The 7378-nt window shown below is 41.6% G+C and overlaps 1 protein-coding gene across 1 annotated transcript in view; it reads right to left on the reverse strand.

Annotated features, from left to right (window-relative positions):
* Window positions 1–167, reverse strand: part of cyth1b (cytohesin 1b) — a 34602-nt gene extending 34435 nt beyond the window's left edge. The window contains exon 1 of the mRNA XM_080455392.1: window positions 148–167. The gene's annotated coding sequence lies outside the window, so the exon portion shown is untranslated. The remainder of the gene's footprint in view (window positions 1–147) is intronic.
* Between the last annotated feature and the right edge of the window lie 7211 nt (window positions 168–7378).

Raw genomic sequence — 7378 nt, forward strand, 5'->3', positions numbered from 1 at the left:
GCGCACTCACGCACGCACACATGCACACACACGCACGCACGCACACATGCACGCACACACACACATTCATTTGTACGCATTGCACACAACTAATCTAGTCATTTTGAATCATCGTTTCAAATACAGCAATAAGATGAGTCGACTCACATATGTACACACAGCCCCTCTCCACACACACACATACACACACACACACACACATACATACACACACACACACACACACACACACACACACACACACACACACACACACACACACACACACACACACACACACACACACACACACACACACACACACACACACACACACACACAGAGAGTACACTCACAGTCTTTTTTTTTTGTTGAACAGTTGCTAATGTATTCTTGGAAATGATTATCAATTTACACACACATGCTCACTCCCTTTTTATCACGCCTGACATAGCAGACCCAACTTAGAGCTCAGCCACACCCAGCAGAATGCATGTGTGGCTTACACATACTGCTTTACACACACATACACACTTACACTTAGGCCTATATGTTAAATATATACACACACACACACACACACACACACACACACACACACACACACACACAAGGTCAGGCAAACACACAGCCCTGTCACTCACAATCACTCAATAAACATTTTCACGTCCTATTCATATCGCACATCCTCTCCTCTCTCCTTCAGTCTTCAGTATGTTAACATATAGTAGCTAACCAAAGGTCAGTGCTAATAGGGGTAACATATCACAGAATCTGCTTTAACACTGTCCCATAAATGCTAGATTGAGATCAGATCCTGTAATTGAGAAGACTGTGTGAACTGGAGGAGACAATTATCAGTCTATTCAACCCCAGTGGGTGACCACTTGTGAATGGAGCACTTTGTCATCCCGCAAACAAAGCACACCATCATGATACAAGGGTTATCACATAATCCTAATTACGCGCTGTAAATCAGCGGATGTCCGTTTCCCTCTGAAAGTGTCAAAACGGACCCGCACGGGTCCGTTTTGACACTTTCAGAGTTAAATGAACACCCCTGATTTCTCAGTGCACTTGCACTCATGCAACAGGACTTTAGAAGATGCCAGGACTCAGAGAACTCACCAGACAACAGAACAGAATCACAACAGCCCTGCAGGGCACTGGACAGGAGGATGGGTGGTCTACTGCCCCTTTGTAGTGTTTCCTTGCTGAGGCAGACAGCAGAGGAAAGCTGTGAGGGACTATAGCAGTGGTTCTCAGTGGTCCGGGGACCACCAGTGGTCCTGGAGGGGGTTCCAGGTGGTTCCCAGCTAAATGATGGAGAGTTGGTAATCAAATGGACTCTTACAGATATTTTACTCTTGAGGGTGTAAAATGAAACCAAATGGACCCTTATGGACCCCATTTGGTTTCATTTTACACTCTCAAGAGTTAAATTATTGTTAAACATCTTATCCAACGATGAAAAAATATTCGAAGTTTTGGGTCTGAGAATCTCATCAAATGGTGGTCCGTGGCTCAAATGCCGAAAAAAAAAGGTCCTTGATATGAAAAGGGTTGAAAACCAGTGGATAGTATAGGGACAAGTGATGGGGAGCGACACTGGAGATGTGACCCAACTCCAGGAAGGGGCATATTATGTGCCTTATCCTTCACTAGTGGAAGATTAAAGCTGAATGTACACTTTCTCACACAACCGCTTTCAAGCTTTTACAGCTTGCTTAAGTTTGACACTTGTGTAATAGCTTTGCTGTAATAATAGTTTTATCATCTGTACATTTATTCTGATTTTACCAGATTAAATGTTTTACTACCCTCTATAACATTGTCTTGTTTTTGTCTTTTAAGGCCTTTTAAAGTGTCCTTGAGCCCTGGAAAGGCACTGCACAAATACAAAATGTCTCCTGTAATGCCATTAATAGTGAGAGGCAGGAGATTATATTAGACGAGAAAATTTGGTCAACACACAAAGGTTAAATGAGTGAACAGAATTAATGTCTCAGTGCCTCTTTAGTCACTTGAGGATCAAAAGGGATGTCATACAGGCACAAAGAGATAGTAAACCACAATGGATACCAGTATCTCCCATTTCATCCATCCATCTACCATGGTTTCTCAGTGGCATTGTTATTTATGAAGTTTTAATAATAACACATTTAGCTCCCATTTCCTTTATGAAAATGTGGACCAAATCCGTGAAGGCCCCAAATCCAACATGGCTGCATCAGCTATGTTGGAAATGGTCTTTTTAATGGTTTTGCCCTTCAATGCTGTTATACAGTATGTGACTTGTTGGATTGAAGCATTCATGTTGTTTTGATGATTAAAACATCTGTTACAGTTTAACCTATTTTTAAATTGCAGATCATCTGAACAGTCACAAGGTGTGACTGAGCTGCTGGGGCAAAACCACCGATCAAAACTTCCCATTCACAAGTTCCCCACCATGACCAAATGGGTGAGGGACGCCTCAACACATCATTATGGAGCTGGTAAAACATAATGCTGTTAAGCTACATTAAAAACACTGCATCCTTCTGTATAAAAAACTACAAAGCAAGGCAAAGTAAATAAACATATGACATGCATATCCCTTCTGATCCATTTGAAGTTTAGTTTTAATCCCTTTGGGTGAAGAACCAATGTACAATCATCACCCACCTTATGACGACTCATTGGGTTTTCATGTGGAAAGGATAATAGTCATCTCAGCTGTGACTTGTATTTCTATTTTTATATTCCTGGCTCGAATGGACCACAATGGAAATAAGTTGTCTTTATAGTGATATCCATGACATTCTCAATGAATACGTATGTATTCATTGCAGAGTAGAGTCCAACCAAAGCCAGATTTTAGGGGTTCCAATTTTGGAGAGTCATGGACCACCCATTACCGATTCTTTGTTAAAAAGTGCATCGTTTTCTAATCAATTTGAAAAACGTACTGTAGCCGATCACAGACCTCGACTATGCAGATGACATTTCCCTGTAGTCTCAGACACAGCAGAAAAAGGAAGGGAACTACTGTGCTACTACTGACAGTGGAAATGGAGTGCAGGAAGATCAACCTCAAGCTCAGTGCCAAGAAAACAAAAACAATGGCATGCCCCGGCATTCATTCAACACGGAGGACAGAACCATTGGTACTGCCGATGGTTCTGTCTACTGCAGGTGCTCGAGGTGATCGAGGACTTCAAATATCTCTGGACTGCCTCGAAAAGAACAGGACCTGAAGGTCCGGAGCAGGGCACTTGCCTGGAATGCCTTGTATGGTGGGATGAAGAGAGAGTGGAAATCTGAGATGGGAGTGGACCTCAAGAGGCGGCTGTTTGTGGTTACAGTGGAATCAGTGCTGCTGTATGGCGCCGAGACATGGATGCTCACAGTACAGCAGGGAAAGGCCTTGGATGGCGTCTACAAGAATGTTAGGAATGGCACTTGATGGCCAGACCACTTCAGAAACGAGGACCTCTACGGGATTCCCGTGGGTCACGGACAAGGTCAGGGAGAGAACGATGAGGCGAACTGGGCGAGCGAACTGGCCCTGTGGGAGCCAACCCAAAGCACAGCTAGGAGGGGAAGGAGGCGCAACATCTACCTATAGACACACTGCGGCATGACAGCAGAGCGAGCAACACTGCAGAGCTCAAGACCCTGATGCTAGATAGGAGGGAGTGGAGGGCGGCGATCCAGTCCCAAGTTGGTGTCCTAAAATAGCCGATCTACAAGCTCACTGTGAGCTTGCATTATGATGAAAATCGTATACAATGTTGGTGAATTTTTCTAAATGAAATCTTTGAAACTAGCCTACAATGACAAGCCCAAAATAGAGGTTAAAAATCAGTACATATCAGCTACATAATTGATGATTTCCTCGATCAAATAATGGCCCATATATCAGCCAGATCGATCGATATATCAGTTTGGCTCTATTTTGTATGTGAAATAAATTGAAGCAAATCAAAAAGGGCAAACTAAATAATGTTTTTCCAGCACCATTACGGTCTGTTAGAGCATCCCTCAGCCATTGGTCATGGTTAGGAACTTTGTGGGGGAGTTTTGATCAGCGCGTCACAGGCTTGATATCATTTGCCCCAGCAGCTCACACCTTGTGACTGACTGTTCAGACCACAGTAGTGTTGATGAGAGCAGTGAGAGTGGAGAATCACATGGATTAAAAGCAAAATATCATATCCCCACTGAAAATGTTTATGACCAAGTCCTAATGTGCGATTTGTGAAACGGTGAAAGGAGCCCCCCACACTAGCGCTGTTTCCTAAACAATTAAGATCCCCTGACCTTTTAGCAATATCCTGCTGTTCTACATACTGCCAACCTGGTGAAGAAATTTGCTATTATATGAAATATCCGAGACTATTAAGATTTTATGGAACATGCATCTGAACATATTGCTAGTTTGACCACTTCAAATGCTCTAATCTTAAAATACTAACCATCTGTTACCCATTGAGAGCTTGTAGATCGGCTATTTTCGCTGCGCAGCTCGCTTCCATAGAAGACATGCTGGCTTCTATGGAATCCAAATGTCTGTAAAACATGAACAACCCAAAAGGACACAAACTGTACATTGTAGGCAAAACAACTGAAAAGAAAATGTCCAACAAAGCTGACGCAGCCATTTTGGATTTATGACCATGGGAGCCTATTTTGTTATACAGTATTTAACCTTCATAGAGGAGCTGGTTCTCAAACATTTTCATGCCAAGGACCCCCAAATTGATATGCATTTCGCCGCAGACCCCCATATGAAAATATTTTATCCCAGGGACCCCATCAGAGAAGATTTGTGGCAAATGTTCCAAATTATTTGTTGCTATTTTTGAATAGCTGAAGTATAAAAACGTGTTGAAGTTTTTGAAGGGATTTTGATGCTATGGGCCGGTTCCAGGGGGTCCCACTTTGAGAGCCATTGTCATAGAGGACAAATCCACTGTTCAGGGAGTGCTAGAGAGGATAACCCAGCTAGTTTACTTGTATTAGAAATAAAAACCTTTTTATTACAGCTGATTTGAGTTCCATTATAACCTATCTCAGGATTTCATAAGGCCTATAGCACTGGAATCGAGGCCTGCCAAGTGGCAATGCCTTCTGCAGAACGCAAACAGGCCACAGTGCAACTTGGCATTCTCTCACTCTGCCACTAGATGGCAGCGCTACTTTAAATAAATGGCTCCACTGTCAAAACCTGTGTGAATGTGTCTACACATGGCACCTGAATGTAACTGCAGTCAGTGAGTCACTTTAAATTGTATTTATTTGGAATTGCAACAGCCACCTGGAAAGAAAAACTCCTGTTCCAGTAACCTGTCTGCTTTTGGTTAAGGCCAGGGTATCAATTTTGACTGAGAACCAGTGTTATAAAGTAACTAAGTACATTAACTCAAATACTGTACTTATGTACAATTTTGAGGTATTTTTTTTTTTACTTTACTGGAGTATTTCCAATTTTCACTACTTTTACTCCACTACATCTCAGAGGCAAATATTGTACTTTTTACTCCACAACAATTAAGCCTATTTGAAAACTTTAGTTACTAGTTACTGTGTAGATTTAGAGATTTAGATTATTACCAAACATACATTAACCACTTCAACCCTATATACTTTTCGGCCATTTGAAAATAGCCGATCTACAAGCTCACAATGCGTCGCGACGCGACGCATTGTGAGCTTGTAGATCTGCTAATTTCAAAAGATTTCCATACATTTTATACATTTGAAAACTTCGGAAATGTGACATTCTGCATAATGAGTAGCCTACTTTCTACTTTTACTTGTAACGAGAGTATTTCTACATTGCAATATATTATTGACACTGTTACTTAAGTTAAACATGTGAGTACTTTTCCCCCCACTGCAGAGAACACGACAACCTTGCATCATCACCACTGTGACCTCTGAAGATCCTTTGTGAAATGATGTGGGTGTTCGTGTTCTCTGTTCTTGGAAGTGGTGGTGGTGACACCAGGCAGTCTTTGAGGGTTTCAACAGAGCACTCTTGCAACAGTTTGACCCATAAGACTCCAGTCAACACACTTAAGCATTAAATAAGTAATCAATTGGTATTCAGTCTCTCCAACCTACTTACTCACTTACTTACTGGTATTAAATTTAAGACACACATACACCTTGGTGTGTCTTGGGAAACCACCAGGGATGTGAGACAGCAGTTGCAGTAACAGACAAATTGTCTATCGCTATCATGGACAACAACCACTGGTGTAAAATAACTAAGTACATGTACCCAAGTACAGTACTTAAGTACAATTTTGAGGATTTTTTACTTTCTTCAGTATTTACAATTTTCAATACTTTTACTTCTACCCCACTACATCTCGGAGGAAAATATTGTACTTTTACTCCACTACAATTATATAAAAACTTCAGTTACTAGTTACTTTGTAGCGTTTGATTATTATTACAAAACACACTAACCACGTCCACTTCAGCCTTATATATTTCAGCCATTTGAAAATAGCAGATCTACAAGCTCTTGTAAATCGGCTATTTTCAAAATATGGACACAGGACTCAACCCAGTCAAAAATCACGATACGCAAAACAACGCAGGGAGGGAAAATAAGGAATTAAGGAAAACAAGAAATCACATCTGACACTACTGTATGAACATTATATGGTCCTGTTTTGGCACAGGGCTTAGGGAAGACGAGAGGACCAAGATGACAAAAACCACTGCTCTGGGCTCACTCTGCAGATTTCTCAAATTCTTTCCCTGTTGAGTCGATCACCACATCCATTTAAACTGTATCGGTCTCAGCCGGTCTGCCCCTCTCCCCACAACACACAGACGCCCTCCCTCCCTCCCCTACACTCTAATATTATTCACCACTTAAACCCTACGATATACCTAAGGCAGGGGTCTTCAACGTTTCTTCAGGCCAAGGACCCCCACTACATTTTGATAAAATTGTGTTGCAGATTAAAGTTTTCATAGATTTCATAGATAGTTGGATTCATGCTAATGTGTATTTTCAGACGGTTAACCATTAAACCCTCAATATTTAGTCAACTTGACCGTTGGCTCTGTACTTGGTCTGCTCTTTTCCCCTCTGCACCGACTTTCCGAAAATAGCCGATCTACAAGCTCACAAATGGAAACACCTCGCAGCGTTTCCATTTGTACACTCTCTGAGTTAAATTAACACTGATAATGTTACGGTATAGATTTGGGGTCCGTGCTCTACTACTGCATAACAAATTGAGGGTCCTTGAAATTAAAAGGGTTGAGAATCACTGTATCTACTGGCGTCGTGTCAGTAAGTTAAAGGAAATAACACGCAAAGTTCAATTCGTGGAAGTAATTAAGTTTAGAGTTGACATACATTCATATAGCATAATACCACAAGGCAGGG

This window comes from Gymnoscopelus braueri (assembly GCF_963280865.1).
Source record: "Gymnoscopelus braueri genome assembly, chromosome: 17".
Lineage (NCBI taxonomy): Eukaryota > Metazoa > Chordata > Actinopteri > Myctophiformes > Myctophidae > Gymnoscopelus > Gymnoscopelus braueri.